This window comes from Eurosta solidaginis, chromosome X (genome assembly GCF_040869045.1).
Source record: "Eurosta solidaginis isolate ZX-2024a chromosome X, ASM4086904v1, whole genome shotgun sequence".
Classification (NCBI taxonomy): domain Eukaryota; kingdom Metazoa; phylum Arthropoda; class Insecta; order Diptera; family Tephritidae; genus Eurosta; species Eurosta solidaginis.
This window is the reverse complement of record NC_090324.1, coordinates 35,266,012-35,288,341: the sequence shown is the minus strand read 5'-3', so window position 1 is coordinate 35,288,341 and position 22,330 is coordinate 35,266,012. Positions and strand designations below refer to the sequence as shown.

Here is a 22,330-nt window from a genome sequence, read left to right as displayed (position 1 = left end):
GTAAAGGGGAATAGAAGTAGCAATATATCAGTCAAACCAAACACTGCTGTATAGCTAAATGGTTAGCGCAGTGTGCCTAATTCGTACTGATGATGAAGGCTTAGCACCCTTCGAAATGGATCTATCTGCGCAGCTATGGTAGGTTTTCTGAAAAATTTTCTACTTACTATTCCAAAAACAACATACAAGTTTTCAATTATAGAAAAATTAAAAAAATAATAATCATTACAAAAAATTATTGTTCTGGCTTCTTGCTCGTTTCCAACCTTGAATCATTTATCAATAGGCCGATAAAACAAAAACAATTGTTAATAAACCAAGAGCACTTGGGAAATGTCAGACAAAGTAATTGACAATAAACAAATCCAACATTATCAGTGTCTTGCAACAGATGGCGCAACGCTGATCAAATATAGTTGGTAAAGGGGAATAGAAGTAGCAATTTATCAGTCAAACCAAACACTGCTGTATAGCTAAATGGTTAGCGCAGTGTGCCTAATACGTACTGATAATGAAGGCTTAGCACCCTTCGAAATGGATCTATCTGCGCAGCTATGGCAGGTTTTCTGAAAAATTTTCTACTTACTATTCCAAAAACAAAATACAATTTTTCAATTATAGAAAAATTAAAAAAACAATAAACATTATAAAAAATTATTGTTCTGGCCTTGAGCTCGTTTCGAACCTTGAATCCTTTATCAATAGGCCGATAAAACAAAAACAGTTGTTAATAAACCAAGAGCATTTGGGAAATATCAAACAAAGTAATTGACAATAAACAAATCAACATTATCAGTGTCTTGCAACAGATGGCACAACGCTGATCAAATATAGTTGGTAAAGATGAAAAGAAGTAGCAATTTATCAGTCATGTTAGCGCAGCGTGTCTAAAGCGTACTTATGATGAAGGCTTAACCCCCTTCGAAATGGATCTATCTGCGCAGCTATGGCAGGTTTTCTGAAAAATTTTCTAACTACTATTCCAAAAACAAAATACAATTTTTCAATTATAGAAAAATTAAAAAAACAATAATCATTACAAAAAATTATTGTTCTGGCCCTGAGCTCGTTTCGAACCTTGAATCCTTTATCAATAGGCCGATAAAACAAAAACAATTGTTAATAAACCAAGAGCACTTGGGAAATGTCAAACAAAGTAATTGACAATAAACAAATACAACATTATCAATGTCTTGCAACAGATGGCGCAACCCTGATCAAATATAGTTGGTAAAGAGGAATAAGTAGCAATTTATCAGTCAAACCAAACACTGCTGTATAGCTAAATGGTTAGAGCAGTGTGCCTAATACTTACTGATGATGAAGGCATAACACCCTTTGAAATGGATCTATCTGCGCAGCTATGGCAGGTTGTCTGAAAAATTTTCTACTTACTATTCCAAAAGCAAAATACAATTTTTCAGCTCGTTTCGAACTTTGAATCATTTATCAATAGGCCGACAAAACAAAAATAATTGTTAATAAACCAAGAGCACTTGGGAAATGTCAAACAAAGTAATTGACAATAAACAAATCCAACATTATCAGTGTCTTGCAACAGATGGCGCAACGCTGATCAAATATAGTTGGTAAAGAGGAATAAGTAGCAATTTATCAGTCAAACCAAACACCGCTGTATAGCTAAATGGTTAGCGCAGCGTGCCTAAAGCATACTGATGTTGAAGGCTTAGCCCCCTTCGAAATGGATCTATCTGCGCAGCTATGGCAGGATGTCTGAAAAATTGTCTACTTACTATTCCAAAAACAAAATACAATTTTTCAATTATAGAAAAATTAAAAAAATAATAATCATTACAAAAAATTATTGTTCTGGCCTTGAGCTCGTTTCGAACCTTAAATCATTTATCAATAGGCCGATAAAACAAAAACAATTGTTAATAAAACAAGAGCACTTGGGAAAAGTCAAACAAATAATTGACAATAAACAAATCCAACTTTATCAGTGTCTTGCAACAGATGGCGCAACGCTGATCAAATATAGTTGGTAAAGATGAAAAGACTAGCAATTTATCAGTCATGTTAGCGCAGCGTGTCTAAAGCGTACTTATGATGAAGGCTTAGCCCCCTTCGAAATTGATCTATCTGCGCAGCTATGGCAGGATGTCTGAAAAATTGTCTACTTACTATTCCAGAAACAAAATACAATTTTTCAATTATAGAAAAATTAAAAAAAATAATAATCATTACAAAAAATTATTGTTCTGGCCTTTAGCTCGTTTCGAACCTTGAATCCTTTATCAATAGGCCGATAAAACAAAAACAATTGTTAATAAACCAAGAGCACTTGGGAAATGTCAAACAAAGTAATTGACAATAAACAAATACAACATTATCAGAGTCTTGCAACAGATGGCGCAACCCTGGTCAAATATAGTTGGTAAGGAGGAATAGAAGTAGCAATTTATCAGTCAAACCAAACACCGCTGTATAGCTAAATGATTAGCGCAGCGTACCTAAAACGTACTGATGATGAAGGCTTAGAACCCTTCAAAATGGATCTATCTGCGAAGCTATGGCAGGTTTTCTGAAAAATTTTCTACTTACTATTCCAAAAACAAAATACAATTTTTCAATTATAGAAAAATTAAAAAAACAATAATCATTACAAAAAATTATTATTCTGGCCTTGAGCTCGTTTCGAACCTTGAATCCTTTATCAATAGGCCGATAAAACAAAAACAGTTGTTAATAAACCAAGAGCATTTGGGAAATATCAAACAAAGTAATTGACAAAAAACAAATCAACATTATCAGTGTCTTGCAACAGATGGTGCAACCCTGATCAAATATAGTTGGTATGGAGGAATAGAAGTAGCAATTTATCAGTCAAACCAAACACCGCTGTATAGCTAAATGGTTAGCGCAGCGTGCCTAAAGCGTACTAATAATGAGGGCTTAGCACCTTTCGAAATGTATATATCTGAAAAATTTTCTACTTACTATTCCAAAAGCAAAATACAATTTTTCAATTATAGAAAAATTAAAAAAGATTAATCATTACAAAAAATTATTGTTCTGTCCTTGAGCTGGTTTCGAACCTTGAATTCTTTATCAATAGGCCGATAAAACAAAAACAATTGTTAATAAACCAAGAGCACTTGGGAAATGTCAGACAAAGTAATTGACAATAAACAAATCCAACATTATCAGTGTCTTGCAACAGATGGCGCAACGCTGATCAAATATAGTTGGTATGGAGGAATAGAAGTAGCAATTTATCAGTCAAACCAAACACCGCTGTATAGCTAAATGGTTAGCGCAGCGTGCCTAAAGCGTACTAATAATGAGGGCTTAGCACCTTTCGAAATGTATCTATCTGAAAAATTTTCTACTTACTATTCCAAAAGCAAAATACAATTTTTCAATTATAGAAAAATTAAAAAAAGATTAGTCATTACAAAAAATTATTGTTCTGTCCTTGAGCTGGTTTCGAACCTTGAATTCTTTATCAATAGGCCGATAAAACAAAAACAATTGTTAATAAACCAAGAGCACTTGGGAAATGTCAAACAGAGTAATTGACAACAAACAAATCCAACATTATCAGTGTCTTGCAACAGATGGCGCATCGCTGATCAAATATAGTTGGAAAAAGGGGAAAGAAGTAGCAATTTATCAGTCAAACCAAACACCGCTGTATAGCTAAATGGTTAGCGCAGTGTGCCTAATACGTACTAATGATGAAGGCTTAGCACCCTTCGAAATGGATCTATCTGCGCAGCTATGGCAGGTTTTCTGAAAAATTTTCTACTTACTATTCCAAAAACAAAATACAATTTTTCAATTATAGAAAAATTAAAAAAAACAATAATCATTACAAAAAATTATTGTTCTGGCCTTGAGCTCGTTTTGAACCTTGAATCCTTTATCAATAGGCCGATAAAACAAAAACAGTTGTTAATAAACCAAGAGCATTTGGGAAATATCAAACAAAGTAATTGACAAAAAACAAATCAACATTATCAGTGTCTTGCAACAGATGGTGCAACCCTGATCAAATATAGTTGGTATGGAGGAATAGAAGTAGCAATTTATCAGTCAAACCAAACACCGCTGTATGGCTAAATGGTTAGCGCAGCGTGCCTAAAGCGTACTAATAATGAGGGCTTAGCACCTTTCGAAATGTATATATCTGAAAAATTTTCTACTTACTATTCCGAAAGCAAAACACAATTTTTCAATTATAGAAATATTAAAAAAGATTAATCATTACAAAAAATTATTGTTCTGTCCTTGAGCTGGTTTCGAACCTTGAATTCTTTATCAATAGGCCGATAAAACAAAAACAATTGTTAATAAACCAAGAGCACTTGGGAAATGTCAGACAAAGTAATTGACAATAAACAAATCCAACATTATCAGTGTCTTGCAACAGTTGGCGCAACGCTGATCAAATATAGTTGGTATGGAGGAATAGAAGTAGCAATTTATCAGTCAAACCAAACACCGTTGTATAGCTAAATGGTTAGCGCAGCGTGCCTAAAGCGTACTAATAATGAGGGCTTAGCACCTTTCGAAATGTATCTATCTGAAAAATTTTCTACTTACTATTCCAAAAGCAAAATACAATTTTTCAATTATAGAAAAATTAAAAAAAGATTAATCATTACAAAAAATTATTGTTCTGTCCTTGAGCTGGTTTCGAACCTTGAATTCTTTATCAATAGGCCGATAAAACAAAAACAATTGTTAATAAACCAAGAGCACTTGGGAAATGTCAAACAGAGTAATTGACAACAAACAAATCCAACATTATCAGTGTCTTGCAACAGATGGCGCATCGCTGATCAAATATAGTTGGTAAAAGGGGAAAGAAGTAGCAATTTATCAGTCAAACCAAACACCGCTGTATAGCTAAATGGTTAGCGCAGTGTGCCTAATACGTACTAATGATGAAGGCTTAGCACCCTTCGAAATGGATCTATCTGCGCAGCTATGGCAGGTTGTCTGAAAAATTTTCTAACTACTATTCCAAAAACAAAATACAATTTTTCAATTATAGAAAAATTAAAAAAACAATAATCATTACAAAAAATTATTGTTCTGGCCCTGAGCTCGTTTCGAACCTTGAATGCTTTATCAATTGGCCGATAAAACAAAAACAGTTGTTAATAAACCAAGAGCATTTGGGAAATATCAAACAAAGTAATTGACAATAAACAAATCAACATTATCAGTGTCTTGCAACAGATGGCGCAACGCTGATCAAATATAGTTGGTAAAGATGAAAAGAAGTAGCAATTTATCAGTCATGTTAGCGCAGCGTGTCTAAAGCGTACTTATGATGAAGGCTTAGCCCCCTTCGAAATGGATCTATCTGCGCAGCTATGGCAGGATGTCTGAAAAATTGTCTACTTACTATTCCAAAAACAAAATACAATTTTTCAATTATAGAAAAAATTAAAAAAATAATAATCATTACAAAAAATTATTGTTCTGGCCTTGAGCTCGTTTCGAACCTTGAATCCTTTATCAATAGGCCGATAAAACAAAAATAATTGTTAACAAACCAAGAGCACTTGGGAAATGTCAAACAAAGTAATTGACAATAAACAAATCCAACATTATCAGTGTCTTGCAACAGATGGCGCAACCCTGGTCAAATATAGTTGGTAAGGAGGAATAGAAGTAGCAATTTATCAGTCAAACCAAACATCGCTGTATAGCTAAATGGTTAGAGCAGTGTGCCTCATACGTTCTGATGATGAAGGCTTAGCACCCTTCGAAATGGATATATCTGCGCAGCTATGCCAGGTTTTCTGAAAAATTTTCTACTTACTATTCCAAAAACAAAATACAATTTTTCAGCTCGTTTCGAACCTTGAATCATTTATCAATAGGCCGATAAAACAAAAACAATTGCTAATAAACCAAGACCACTTGGGAAATGTCAAACAAAGTAATTGACAATAAAAAAATCCAACATTATCAGTGTCTTGCAACAGATGGCGCAACGCTGATCAAATATAGTTGGTAAAGAGGGTTAGAAGTAGAAATTTATCAGTCAAACCCTACACCTGTGTATAGCTTAATGGTTAGCGCAGCGTGCGTAAGGAGGAATAGAAGTAGCAATTTATCAGTCAAACCAAACACCGCTGTATAGCTAAAGGATTAGCGCAGCGTACCTAAAACGTACTGATGATGAAGGCTTAGCACCCTTCAAAATGGATCTATCTGCGCAGCTATGGTAGGTTTTCTGAAAAATTTTCTACTTACTATTCCAAAAACAAAATACAAGTTTTCAATTATAGAAAAATTAAAAAAATAATAATCATTACAAAAAATTATTGTTCTGGCTTCGAGCTCGTTTCGAACCTTGAATCATTTATCAATAGGCCGATAAAGCAAAAACAATTGTTATTAAACCAAGAGCACTTGGGAAATGTCAGACAAAGTAATTGACAATAAACAAATCCAACATTATCAGTGTCTTGCAACAGATGGCGCAACGCTGATCAAATATAGCTGGTATGGAGGAATAGAAGTAGCAATTTATCAGTCAAACCAAACACCGCTGTATAGCTAAATGGTTAGCGCAGCGTGCCTAAAGCGCACTAATAATGAGGGCTTAGCACCTTTCGAAATGTGTCTATCTGAAAAATTTTCTACTTACTATTCCAAAAGCAAAATACAATTTTTCAATTATAGAAAAATTAAAAAAAGATTAATCATTACAAAAAATTATTGTTCTGTCCTTGAGCTGGTTTCGAACCTTGAATTCTTTATCAATAGGCCGATAAAACAAAAACAATTGTTAATAAACCAAGAGCACTTGGGAAATGTCAAACAGAGTAATTGACAACAAACAAATCCAACATTATCAGTGTCTTGCAACAGATGGCGCATCGCTGATCAAATATAGTTGGTAAAAGGGGAAAGAAGTAGCAATTTATCAGTCAAACCAAACACCGCTGTATAGCTAAATGGTTAGCGCAGTGTGCCTAATACGTACTGATGATGAAGGCTTAGCACCCTTCGAAATGGATCTATCTGCGCAGCTATGGCAGGTTTTCTGAAAAATTTTCTACTTACTATTCCAAAAACAAAATACAATTTTTCAATTATAGAAAAATTAAAAGAACAATAATCATTACAAAAAATTATTGTTCTGGCCTTGAGCTCGCTTCGAACCTTGAATCCTTTATCAATAGGCCGATAAAACAAAAACAGTTGTTAATAAACCAAGAGCATTTGGGAAATATCAAACAAAGTAATTGACAAAAAACAAATCAACATTATCAGTGTCTTGCAACAGATGGTGCAACCCTGATCAAATATAGTTGGTATGGAGTAATAGAAGTAGCAATTTATCAGTCAAACCAAACACCGCTGTATAGCTAAATGGTTAGCGCAGCGTGCCTAAAGCGTACTAATAATGAGGGCTTAGCACCTTTTGAAATGTATCTATCTGCGCAGCTATGGCAGGTTGTCTGAAAAATTTTCTAACTACTATTCCAAAAACAAAATACAATTTTTCAATTATAGAAAAATTAAAAAAACAATAATCATTACAAAAAATTATTGTTCTGGCCCTGAGCTCGTTTCGAACTTTGAATGCTTTATCAATTGGCCGATAAAACAAAAACAGTTGTTAATAAACCAAGAGCATTTGGGAAATATCAAACAAAGTAATTGACAATAAACAAATCAACATTATCAGTGTCTTGCAACAGATGGCGCAACGCTGATCAAATATAGTTGGTAAAGATGAAAAGAAGTAGCAATTTATCAGTCATGTTAGCGCAGCGTGTCTAAAGCGTACTTATGATGAAGGCTTAGCCCCCTTCGAAATGGATCTATCTGCGCAGCTGTGGCAGGTTGTCTGAAAAATTTTTTACTTACTATTCCAAAAACAAAATACAATTTTTCAATTATAGAAAAATTAAAAAAATAATAATCATTACAAAAAATTATTGTTCTGGCCTTGAGCTCGTTTCGAACCTTGAATCCTTTATCAATAGGCCGATAAAACAAAAACAATTGTTAATAAACCAAGAGCACTTGGGAAATGTCAAACAAAGTAATTGGCAATAAACAAATACAACATTATCAGTGTCTTGCAACAGATGGCGCAACCCTGATCAAATATAGTTGGTATGGAGGAATAGAGCTAGCAATTTATCAGTCAAACCAAACACCGCTGTATAGCTAAATGGATAGCGCAGCGTGCCTAATACGTACTGATGATGAAGGCTTAGCACCCTTCGAAATGGATCTACCTCCGTAGCTGTGGCAGGTTGTATGAACAATTTTCTATTTACTATTCCAAAAACAAAATACAATTTTTCAATTATAGAAAAATTAAAAAAACAATAATCATTACAAAAAATTATTGTTCTGTCCTTGAGCTCGTTTCGAACCTTGAATCCTTTATCAATAGGCCGATAAAACAAAAACAATTGTTAATAAACCAAGAGCACTTGGGAAATGTCAAACAAAGTAATTGACAATAAACAAATCCAACATTATCAGTGTCTTGCAACATATGGCGCAACCCTGGTCAAATATAGTTGGTAAGGAGGAATAGAAGCAGCAATTTATCAGTCAAACCAAACACCGCTGTATAGCTAAATGGTTAGAGCAGTGTGCCTCATACGTACTGATGATGAAGGCTTAGCACCCTTCGAAATGGATATATCTGCGCAGCTATGCCAGGTTTTCTGAAAAATTTTCTACTTACTATTCCAAAAACAAAATACAATTTTTCAGCTCGTTTCGAACCTTGAATCATTTAACAATAGGCCGATAAAACAAAAACAATTGCTAATAAGCCAAGAGCACTTGGGAAATGTCAAACAAAGTAATTGACAATAAAAAAATCCAACAATATCAGTGTCTTGCAACAGATGGCGCAACGCTGATCAAATATAGTTGGTAAAGAGGGTTAGAAGTAGAAATTTATCAGCCAAACCATACACCGTGGTATAGCTTAATGGTTAGCGCAGCGTGCCTAAAGCATACTGATGATGAAGGCTCAGCACCCTTCGAAATGGATCAATCTGCGCAGCAATGGCAGGTTGTCTGACAAATTTTCCACTTACTATTCCAAAAACAACATACAATTTTTCAATTATAAAAAAATTAAAAAAACAATAATCATTACACAAATTATTGTTCTGGTCTTGAGCTCGTTTCGAACCTTGAATATTTTATCAATAAGCCGATAAAACAAAAATAATTGTTAATAAACCAAGAGCACTTGGGAAATGTCAAAAAAAGTAATTGACAATAAACAAATACAACATTATCAGTGTCTTGCAACAGATGGCGCAACGCTGATCAAATATAGTTGGTAAAGAGGAATAGAAGTAGGAATTTAACAGTCAAACCAAACGCCGGTGTATAGCTAAATGGTTAGCGCAGTGTGCCTAAAACGTATTGATGATGAAGGCATAGCCCCCTTCGAAATGGATCTATCTGCGCAGCTGTGGCAGGTTGTCTGAAAAATTTTCTAATTACTATTCCAAAAACAAAATACAATTTTTCAATTATAGAAAAATTAAAAAAATAATAATCATCACAAAAAATTATTGTTCTGGCCTTGAGCTCGCTTCGAACCTTGAATCATTTATCAATAGGCCGATAAAACAAAAACAGTTGTTAATAAACCAAGAGCACTTGGGAAATGTCAAACAAAGTAATTGACAATAAACAAATCCAACATTATCAGTGTCTTGCAACAGATGGCGCAACGCTGATCAAATATAGTTGGTAAAGAGGAATAGAAGTAGCAATTTATCAGTCAAACGAAACACCGCTGTATAGCTAAGTGGTTAGCACAGTGTGCCTAATACGTACTGATGATAAGGGCTTAGCACCCTTCGAAATGGATCTATCTGCGCAGCTATGGCAGGTTTTCTGAAAAATTTTCTACTTACTATTCCAAAAATAAAATACAATTTTTTATTATAGAAAAATTAAAACAATAATCATTACAAAACTTATTGTTCTGGCCCTGAGCTCGTTTCGAACCTTGAATCCTTTATCAATAGGCCGATAAAACAAAAACAGTTGTTAATAAACCAAGAGCACTTGGGAAATGATGGCGCAACGCTGATCAAATATAGTTGGTAATGAAGAATAGAAGTAGCAATTTATCAGTCAAACCATGCACCGGTTAATAGCTAAATGGTTAGCGCAGCGTGCCTAAAGCGTACTGATGATGAAGGCTTAGCACCCTTCGAAATGGATCTATCTGCGCAATTGTGGCAGGTTGCCTGAACATTTTTCTACTTACTATTCCAAAAACAAAATACAATTTTTCAAATATAGAAAAATTAAAAAAATAATAATCATTATAAAAAATTATTTTTCTGGCCTTGAGCTCCTTTCGAACCTTGAAGCATTTATCAATAGGCCGATAAAACAAAAACGATTGTTAATAAACCAAGATCACTTGGGAAATGTCAAACAGAGTAATTTACAACAAACAAATCCAACATTATCAGTGTCTTGCAACAGATGGCGCAACGCTATTCAAATATAGTTGGTAAAGGGGAATAGAAGTAGCAATTTATCAGTAAATCCAAACACCGCTGTATAGCTTAGTGGTTAGCGCAGTGTGCCTAATACGTACTGATTATGAAGGATTAGCACCCTTCGAAATGGATCTATCTGCGCAGCTATGGCAGGTTTTCTGAAAAATTTTCTACCTACTATTCCAAAAACAAAATTCAAGTTTTCAATTATAGAAAAATTCAAAAAATAATAATCATTACAAAAAATTATTGTTCTGGCCTTGAGCTCGTTTCGAACCTTGAATCATTTATCAATAGGCCGATAAAACAAAAACAATTGTTAATAAACCAAGAGCACTTGGGAAATGTCAAAAAAAGTAATCGACAATAAACAAATCAAACATTATCAGTGTCTTGCAACAGATGGCGCAACGCTGCTCAAATATAGTTGGTAAAGAGGAATATAAGTAGCAGGTTTTCTGAAAAATTTTCTACTTACTATCCCAAAAACAAAATACAATTTTTCAGCTCGTTTCGAACCTTGAATCATTTATCCATAGGCAGATAAAACAAAAACAATTGTTAATAAACAAAGCGCACTTGGGAAATGTCAAACAAAGTAATTGACAATAAACCAAATCCAACATTATCGGTGTCTTGCAACAGATGGCGCAACGCTGATCAAATATAGTTGGTAAAGAGGAATAGAAGTAGCAATTTATCAGTCAAACCAAACACCGCTGTATAGCTAAATTGTTAGCACAGCGTGCCTAAAGCATACTGATGATGAAGGCTTAGCACCGTTCGAAATGGATCTATCTGCGCACCAATGGCTGGTTGTTGGTCAAATTTTCTACTTACTATTCCAAAAACAACATACAATGTTTCAATTACAGAAAAATTAAAAAAACAATAATCATTACAAAAATTTTTTTTCTGGCCTTGAGCTCGTTTCGAACATTGAATACGTTATCAATAGGCCGATAAAACAAAAACAATTGCTAATAAACCAAAAGCACTTTTGAAATGTCAAACAAAGTAATTGACAATAAACAAATCCAGCATTATCAGTTTCTTGCAACAGATGGCGCAACGCTGATCAAATATAGTTGGCAAAGAGGAATTGAAGTAGCAATTTATCAGTCAAACCATATACCGGTGTATAGCTAAATGGTTAGCGCAGTGTGCCTAAAACGTACTAATGATGAAGGCTTAGCAGCCTTCGAAATGGATCTATCTGCGCAGATATGGCAGGTTTTCAGAACAATTTTCTACTTAAAAAAAAAAAAATAAATGTAAGGCGCGATAACCTCCGAAGAGATCTAAGGCCGAGCTTCTCTTCCAATTTGCGTCGTGCTCCTCTTGATTTTTCCCTACAAATTGGCCGGACGGAACCTACATGTTTTATGCCGACTCCGAACGGCATCTGCAAGGCAGATGAGTTTTCACTGAGAGCTTTTCATGGCAGAAATACAATCGGAGCGCTTGCCAGACACTGCCGAGGGGCGACCCCGCTTAGAAAAATTTCTTCTAATTGAAAAATTTTATTTCTAAAATTTTGATGTTGCTTTGCCCGGGAGTTGAACCCAGGGCATACGGTGTGATAGGCGGAGCACGCTACCATCACACCACGGTGGTCTACTTACTATTCCAAAAACAAAATACAATTTTTCAATTATAGAAAAATTTAAAAAAATAATAATCATTACAAAAAATTATTGTTCCGGCCTTGAACTTGTTTCGAACCTTGAATCATTTATCAATAGGCCGATAAAACAAAAACAAATGCTAATAAACCAAGAGCACTTGGGAAATATCAAACAAAGTAATTGACAATAAACAAATCCAACATAATCAGTGTCTTGCAACAGATGGCGCAAAACTGATCAAATATAGTTGGTAAAGAGGAATAGAAGTAGCAATTTATCAGTCAAACCAAACACCGCTGTATAAATAAATGGTTAGCGCAGTGTGTCTAAAACGTACTGAGGATGAAGGCTTAGCACCCTTCGAAATGGATCTATCTGTGCAGCTGTGGCAGGTTGTCTGAAAAATTTTCTACTTACTATTCCAAAAACAAAATACAATTTTTCAATTATAGAAAAATTAAAAAAATAATAATCATTACAAAAAATTATTGTTCTGGCCTTGAGCTTGTTTCGAACGTTGAATCATTTATCAATAGGCGGATAAAACAAAAACAATTGTTAATAAACCAAGAGCACTTGGGAATTGTCAAACAAAGTAATTGACAATAAACAAATCCAACATTATCAGTGTCTTGCAACAGATGGCGCAGCGCTGATCAAATATAGTTGGTAAAGGGGAATAGAAGTAGGAATTTATCAGTTAAACCAAACACCGCTGTATAGCTAAATGGTTAGCGCAGTGTGCCTAATACTTACTGATGATGAAGGCTTAGCACCCTTCGAAATGGATCTATCTGCGCAGCTATGGCAGTTTTTCTGAAAAATTTTCTACTTAATATTCCAAAAACAAAATACAATTTGTCATTTATAGAAAAATTAAAAAAACAATAATCATTACAAAAAATTATTGTTCTGGCCTTGTGCTCGTTACGAACCTGGAATCCTTTATCAATAGTCCTATAAAACAAAAAAAAAAATTGCTAATAAGCCAAGAGCACTTGGGAAATCTCAAACAAAGTAATTGACAATAAACAAATCCAACATTATCAGTGTCTTGCAACAGATGGCGCAACCCTGATCAAATATAGTTGGTAAGGAGGAATAGAAGTAGCAATTTATCATCCAAACCAAACACCGCTGTATAGCTAAATGGTAATCGCAGCGTGCCTAAAACGTACTGATGATGAAGGCTTAGCACCTTTCGAAATGGATCTATCTGCGCAGCTGTGACAGGTTGTCTGAAAAATTTTCGACTTACTATTCCAAAAACAAAATACAATTTTTCAATTATAGAAAAATTAAAAAAACAATAATCATTACAAAAAATTATTGTTCTGGCCTTAAGCTCGTTTCGAACCTTGAATCCTTTATCAATAGGCCGATAAAACAAAAACAATTGTTAATAAACCAATAGCACTTGGGAAATGTCAAACAAAGTAATTGACAATAAACAAATCCAACATTAACAGTGTCTTGCAACAGATGGCGCAACCCTGATCAAATATAGTTGGTAAGGAGGAATAGAAGTAGCAATTTATCAGCCAAACCAAACACCGCTGTATAGCTAAATGGTTAGCGCAGTGCGCCTAATACTTACTGATGATGAAGGCTTAGCACCCTTCGAAATGGATCTATCTGCGCAGCTATGGCAGTTTTTCTGAAAAATTTTCGACTTACTATTCCAAAAACAAAATACAATTTTTCAATTATAGAAAAATTAAAAAAAAACAATAATCATTACAAAAAATTATTGTTCTGGCCTTAAGCTCGTTTCGAACCTTGAATCCTTTATCAATAGGCCTATAAAACAAACAAAAATTGCTAATAAACCAAGAGCACTTGGGAAATGTCAAACAAAGTAATTGACAATAAACAAATCCAACATTATCAGTGTCTTGCAACAGATGGCACAACCCTGAACAAATATAGTTGGTAAAGGGGAATAGAAGTGGCAATTTATCAGTCAAACCAAACACCGCTGTATAGCTAAATGATTAGCGCAGTGTGCCTAATACTTACTGATGATGAAGGCTTAGCACCCTTCGAAATGGATCTATCTGCGCAGCTGTGACAGGTTGTCTGAAAAATTTTCGACTTACTATTCCAAAAATAAAATACAATTTTTCAATTATAGAAAAATTAAAAAAACAATAATCATTACAAAAAATTATTGTTCTGGCCTTGAGCTCGTTTCGAACCTTGAATCCTTTATCAATAGGCCGATAAAACAAAAACAATTGTTAATAAACCAATAGCACTTGGGAAATTTCAAACAAAGTAATTGACATTAAACAAATCCAACATTATCAGTGTCTTGCAACAGATAGCGAAACGCTGTTCAAATATAGTTGGTAAAGAGGAATAGAAGTAGCAATTTATCAGTGAAACCAAACACCGCTGTATAGCTAAGTGGTTAGCACAGTGTGCCTAATACGTACTGATGATGAAGGCTTAGCACCCTTCGAAATGGATCTATCTGCGCAGCTGTGACAGGTTGTCTGAAAAATTTTCGACTTATTATTCCATAAACAAAATACAATTTGTCATTTATAGAAAAATTAAAAAAACAATAATCATTACAAAAAATTATTGTTCTGGCCTTGAGCTCGTTACGAACCTGGAATCCTTTATCAATAGGCCTATAAAACAAAAAAAAAAATTGCTAATAAACCAAGAGCACTTGGGAAATGTCAAACAAAGTAATTGACAATAAACATATCCAACATTATCAGTGTCTTGCAACAGATGGCGCAACCCTGATCAAATATAGTTGGTAAGGAGGAATAGAAGTAGCAATTTATCAGCCAAACCAAACACCGTTGTATAGCTAAATGGTAAGCGCAGCGTGCCTAAAACGTACTGATGATGAAGGCTTAGCACCCTTCGAAATGGATCTATCTGCGCAGCTGTGACAGGTTGTTTGAAAAATTTTCGACTTACGATTCCAAAAACAAAATACAATTTTTCAATAGTCAACAGATGGCAAAAAATGAAGGCCTTGCACCATACTTTCTGCCAAAGATGGAAATCGGAATATCTCACCGAGATCCAGAAACGATATCAGTGGAAACATCCACAATCCAATTTAAAATCCGGAGACCTGGTTGTTATCAAAGAAGACAACCTCCAACCCAACGAGTGGAGAATGGGCAGAATCGTCAACACACACCCAGGCCCTGATAACCGTGTGCGTGTTGTTGACGTTCATACAACCAGGGGACAAATAACTAGACCCATTACGAAATTGGTGCTCCTTCCGTCCCACGACAAGGAGAATTAAATGTAAGGGGGCAAACCCCGTCTTCCGAAACCCCAAAAACCAAAATCCTATTTCCCTCGACTACCTAAAATCAGAGGCCCACGGTTGGTGATAGCATAGAAAGCAAATTAAGGAACCCGCGTCTTCGTGTCTCTCTACCCCTAAGCCTGCGTTTCTCCCGAGCCATATATTATAATCAACCCCCCGGTCTCGTGATGGTGCGAGTCTACCGGAGGGGAATCCTAAAACGTACTACGCGATGGCAATGGGGAAAGGGAGCGCGGGACATGAAGACGCGTTTCAACCACGCGCCGTGATGCCCCGCTATCCCTAAGCTTGTGGCTATGCCCTAATCAACCCCCCGGTCTCGTGAGGGTGCGAGTCTACCGGAGGGCGATCCTACATCTTCTCTTTTTTTTCTCTACCTCCGGTCTCGTTTCGAGTCTGCCGGAGGGACTCCTACACCTGAATACGGAGCGAGACGCACGAAGACGCGGGAGAGCGTACAAAAAGCTCGCAAACAAAAAAAAACATTTTTTTTTTTTTTTTCGATCTAAGTTTTTTTTAACAAGACTAACCGGGGGCCCCCTGAACAGAAAACCCCATAATTCACTCGCTCACACAAAGCGAGGACACCAGAAAACATCCCATTCACTCATTCTCCCAGAACGAGGACACCAGAAAAAACCTACCGCAGAAGGGCGAACCGATCTGCCACAGAATCTAAGGGCGTTCGGCCCATTATCTATATTTTTTAAAGGAAAGATTCCACAAGTCAACCCAAATTCACTCGCTCCCCGAGCGAGGACACCAGAACCCTAACGCAGAACACGGTCTGCCACAGAATTGCAAATTCACGAAGACTTTTGAGTTAGATATAGATACGCGATACGTCGCTCTCACCAAAAAGGGTAGTACACGATCTTAAGAATCAGTAAAACGAGGTCAGCAACCCCTGCTGCGATTCCCAATAGGCCTTATACTATTACATAGCCTTGGCGGGCTCTTGAAGAGAAGAGTAACCTGAGTAGACATAATCATTAATCTTACTTTTCTCTTCGTTTCGAGACTCCGAGGAAACTGCATTTACATTAAACAAAAGTGAGAGAGACGATGTAATGACCCTTGAGAGCGTAGAAATAAAAGATGGTTACTAAAACTGAGGGTATGCAAAGACTGTTGGTCCTATAATCGAAGAAGTAAGAATGGGGTACTCAACTTCTTAATGTTATTAGCGAACACGGAAATCTAAGATACGTTTCCTTTCCTTTTTTATGAAATTCTCAAATTTTAAAGTTAAGGCACCAATAGCCGATGTCAGTAGATATGGCTAAAGAAAAAATGGTTATGCCTAAGGCAGTATGACTACTGAACTTTGCCAGGCGCCTTTATTCCCACACCCTGAGCCCACGGGACTTCCTCAAAATTTTAACATAATTTAATCATGTTTCGATCATAGTTTTTAGTGTTATGACTCTTCTGCTAAATTAACATATATCTTCACACACCACTAGCTACTCTAGTTGCAAATATCTTCCCAGGTTAAACCCAAAGCAATCGCACTATAACTCCCCAGTAGAAGACATAAACATATCAAGCGTGTATTTAATAAAAGGTTTCCACATACCAATTTGTTTTCTACCACAGATTTTTTGTGCTGCTGAAATCGTCAGTAATCTCTCCTTATCGACAAATCGTTGTTGTTCATCCTTTAAAAGACGCATTATGATCTTTGAAGTGACTGATCTAAAGTTTTCGTTGAGCATCTAACAATTATTAAGTAAAAATGTTAGAAATAAATATTGGCTTGTTTTTTTTTTAAAACCTACCGCTCCCTTCATTGCACTAAATGAGCATTTCGCTATCAATTCCAAACAACGTACAGTATTTCTGAAATCCTTTAAATCGTCCAAAGTATTTGCAATGAAGATATCCAACCATCATCATAGCCAAACAGATTATAAATGAAATACGCTGAACAAGTGAGACCTTGTGTAGTAAAGGGTAATGCAGAATTCAGGGTCATTACAGCATTCACTCGGCTCCGTTTTTAAAATTGGCCTGGTAAATACTAAACTAAAATATGGGTTATTACTTGGAGATGATATTCGCATACCAGCACACCATGGACGACCTGGTCCTAAATACTCGTAAAAGTTGCGTTGCAAGTATACTGACTTAACGGAATCCTATGGATAGATTTTCATGATCTTTTTGCTCGAAAATGAAACGGATACCAACAAGTTGTAAGTCCTCCTTTCATCGCCACCTTCATATGAATCAGCACCATTATAACCCTTAATCGGCCATTGGAAGCGCATGTCATTTTGGGTGCCTCGCTGGACTCCCTGCCCGAAACATCTTTACTCCTGTAACGAGTGATTTCGTTATGTCCACCTGCAGCTTGACTGCCATCTGAATTCGTGGAGATAACCACACCACCAGCAGTGACAGGGGTATTGCCATTACCACCAGCACCACCCCCAGCTCCGCCGGCGACCGTGCCAGCTGGCGGCTGAGTGCTGCAGCTGCACTCCTCTTCCTCCAAAATGCACTCGACCATTTTTCACCCGTCTATTAGTGCGTTTACATTTTTTTGATAAGCGTTTATCAAATAATGATAGTTTAAATGTAAATTGTTTTTCTATCATTATCGTGTGCTCTCGACGAACAAATTAGTTAAAGTTTTGGTAGAATGTGGAAAACGGTACAAACAACTCTTTACACTTTCGTTTTCGTTACAAACAATCGCGACCAACACCACAGCGTACCAATCAATTGTTAATGTATGCGAAAGGCCGTAAATTTTAAAATGACTCTTTACGCTTAAGTTTTGCCCGCTTTATGGAACAATTACGTGGTCCAACACGCATGAACAATACAAAGATTAATTTATAAATACAAATATGCACACACGTATGTAAATACGGTACACTAATTATATATCTGACCCGTTTACAGATCCTTCGAGAATTATGGGTGGGAACATCCGTACTCTTCTTGTTGGGACTACAACTATTTTGCTGTCGTTGCACATACGCTGAAGATATCCCAAAACAATAAACCCGCCTGGAAAGATTTTTTTTAACCAATTCTGGTAACTTATTTACGATCTCCAAAACTTCGCCTGTCCATTTGGCAGCACCAATTCTACCTTGTCCGCTTGAACCCATCGTAACCTTCTTAGCTTGCGATAGAGGAGCAGCTACTTCAGCGGCAACCTTCGGTAAGGTTTCCAGTAGCATTTCCACCATGGCAGTTCCCCGATATTCACGCCAAGCTTTTGCTTTTTGTGCCATTTGTACTGCCTCAACCTTCGCTTTAGCTTCGATGGCAAACGCGCCTCAGCTTCACCAATACGTGCATCACGTTTTACTTCGGCGATACGTGCCGTACCCAAAGATTTAAGATAGCCCTTCGAATCACCTTCTTAGTCATGTATATCTTTGATGGTATACGACCCCACCGATATACCCATATTAGCCAAATCTGAAGAAGCTACCTAAAATACTTGTTTGCTAAACTTCTTGCGATCTTTATAAATAAATAAAATTTCGTCAACAGTCATAGAGCCCATAATGGCACGCTGATGGCCTTCAAGTGTTACCAGAGCAATATGCTGTATTTCAGCTTCACCTTTACCAAGAAAGTGTTCGCATGCAGTCAATAGCATATCTTGACTTCGGCCCTGCATTTCTACGTGTGCAAATCCAGTGACTGATATTGGTACGCCTTGAATAGCGTATACACAAGGACTCTCCACTTGCAATGTCAGCGTTTAGAGTGCGATTCTTTGAACTTGCTGTATGGTTGGCCACACGAAAGCTCGACCACCAGGCACCAATAATGGTTTCATCTAGCAACAGCCTGAAACCACAAGTGCTTCATTTGGACCACAAGTTACAAACCCCCAAGCCATACTTTAGTAATTTTGCAATGCAATAAAGTCTTGCAACAGAGTTAAATCAGTAAATGTTAAAAGCCGCAGTCGTTCCACCGAAAAAAAAAAAAAAAAATATGAAAAAAAAAAAACACCTCTCCTGCCGCGCTTGCGGGTGACTCAACACCTGTGCAACGTTCTTCGCACGGCGTAACCGTTTTCAATCTTTGGTGCAACGCAGCAACCAAAAATATATCTATGTATGCGCTTTTATGTGCTTCAACTCGTGACGAGGGCAAGTTTCCATCAATAACCAGCTGAAATGAAACAAAAGAAAAAAATCCATTAATAAGTGCACAAATTGGCATCGCAAGGGTGTGACAACTGCCGGCGCGGCCGACGCCGCAGTTGGAGCACCCCTTTGCGATGCCGGTAACCTAGAAAACAAAAAAAAAGGAACGAAACACAGAACCAAGAATTCCATGGATCACGCCAACGGAGGCCAGTAACCTGAAAATAAAAAGAAAAGAAAGTCCATTAACACAAATGCATAAATGGGCATCGCAAAAAGGGTGACAACTGACGGCGCGGCCGACGCCGCAGTTGGAGCGCCCCTTTTGCGATGCCGGTAACCTGAAAAACACTAAAAAACGGAACGATACCGGCATACTTACCCATCCACTGTTCTGGATCTCCACCACCAGTCACCTGAAAAAGAAAGGAAAATGTATTAACAATCTGAAATAACATAAGAAATATTTATTTCAGTAAAATGATTGAAAAATATTTCACCACTTACCTTCTTGTCCAGCAATGCGTAAAATTCCACATGAATTGAAGCAAAAACGGTAAAATAAATCTTTCGATTCATTTTTGTTTTTGCTTCGTTCTCTACACTGGAATGTTAAACCAACGTAGGTATGTATGTATGATACATACAAGAAAACGAGAATCGGCAGAGTTGCCATGTTACCTAAGGCGACCACCAAATGGGCCGTTTCACAACGCCTCTGTCAGGTTTCAGATAATCACTTTTCCTTTACCCAGGAAGACCACGTTTCAAAGAAAACGATCGACCATATTTGTGCATCATTAAAATTTATTCAGCAGATAGCGCAACTTAACTATCCCATTCAGGGATATAAAACAAAACCTTAAAATTTCAACAACTCATAAATACAAAAAAAAAACGAAATTCAAATCTTAAAATTGAATGATTAATGCATCCGTTTGCGGTGCAGGGATAACGCAGCCGAAGACGTATACCGCTTTAGACAATCCCCGCACCGGTACGGGAAAAAGCCCATATGCCCATTCAAATGGGTAATCAAGCACGCGAACGAGCTTAGTGCCCGCTGGCACACCCGGCAACTAAACTGCCAATGAGGCACTGGATCCTGGTGCGGCCGCCGCACCCACAACACTCCCTCACACCCGCGGTAAAATGTGGAGTACCACGTCGTGGCCCTCCCGCGCACCCTCACGACAATGGGCGTCCGCCTAGCACGGAGCACCCCGGGGTCGGCGCACCGCAGCGCCTCCCTCACTGCATGCTGCAGAACCTCGACCGGCGCCAAACATGGCCATGAGCCCCTTCGCCGCTCCAAGTACCGGATGTCCGCGACCACCTCAATGGGTTCCGCATCCCCCTCCGCTGACTCCAGTTTCACACATATGTACTGCCGCGGATCCATTTGACACTGAAAAGGAAAGAAAATAGAAAACCCATTAGAAAAAATTATCAAAAATTCCGGTAGGAATTTGTTCTACTTACATTTTTCCAGCTTGAGAATCCTTTTCCAAATAACAATGTGGTGAGGGTAATTTACCCACCACAATCCTACATTAATGTATCCTGGAAAATTCCTGTTACGGGAAACCAACTGGATGGCAACCCGCAACCTAACAACGGCAGCCTCATTAGTGCTGTCCAACTAAGGGCGAATACCGAACACTCAATAGACAAAATCAGTACCGAAAGTCGCAAAACTTCAAAATCGGGACTGACGTGTTTTTTCTCTTTTTCACTCATATGGGCATCTCATGCAGTACCAACCAGGCATACACAACAAAAAAAAAAAAAGGAAAACAAAACAAAGACAAACCTCTTCTTGTACAAAAATTTAACATTTTTTTTACAAGGAAATTTTTTTTTTGTTTTCCTTTACCCGTTTTTTGGCCACTGTTTTCGGGTTGGGGGGGGGGGGGGAGCAGGAATTGTTGTTTCTCAACAACAAACATCACAAACAGTCATTATAAGGGCTCGGTACAAAACCAATCCGAGTCCCGAAATTAAAGAATTCCGACAAGACAAAATCCCGAAATGGGAAAAGTGAACTGTGTCTACCGGCCTAGTGTGCTACTGCCCCAGTGACCTAGTTTTTTTTTTCAAGGGCAAGCAAATACATATATGTATATATATTCGCACGCCACAAATTCACCATACCAGCTGTCAGCTGACCAACAAATACACGACAGGGTTGCACGCCATCTCAAAATGATACGTTCAGATAGAACGCGTCGTGAAGAACGCATCGCCAATCTGCACGCAAGCACCGGCAGTTGGTACACTTTCCAATTTAATTACGATGTTCGCTATTCGTCATGAGCTGTCGCACAAAATTAAACCAATACCGCCGTCAGCCGCTACGGTTCGTTTAAACTCGGTTTATTCACATTTTAACGTACGTTTGTTAATAAAACACCACGCGTATCACGAAAACAAGTAATTTTGCGCGGGCGGCTTGGAATCACGTCCGCTCCAAACCTCCCACACACCGCAATCTTGCTGGTTATGTTGAAATATATAAGTTGCTCGAAATCACAGCACTAACTATTCTGCAAAAACGCTCTCGTCGCTCCACGTCATTTGACTAGTCATTTTACGGTGACAGGTTATATTCGTAGTCACATTTGCATGGGCGTGGGTAGGTTTGTAACCAGGTGTTTTGTAGGGCTAATATAATACACAACTGACGAAATACATGCGCTGCGGCGAAAACGCGCATCACCCAACCAACCTCACGGCCACTCGCCCTGGCACATCCATAAAATGCCACAGTCG

General features: G+C 37.3%; 1 protein-coding gene and 1 pseudogene across 1 annotated transcript in view; one reads left to right on the top strand and one right to left on the bottom strand.

Annotated features, from left to right (window-relative positions):
- LOC137235471 (epidermal growth factor receptor kinase substrate 8-like) overlaps positions 1–22,330 on the top strand; it is a 741,986-nt gene that overhangs the window by 627,783 nt on the left and 91,873 nt on the right. The window lies entirely within an intron of this gene.
- On the bottom strand, positions 18,592–19,305 carry LOC137234841 (flotillin-1-like; annotated as a pseudogene).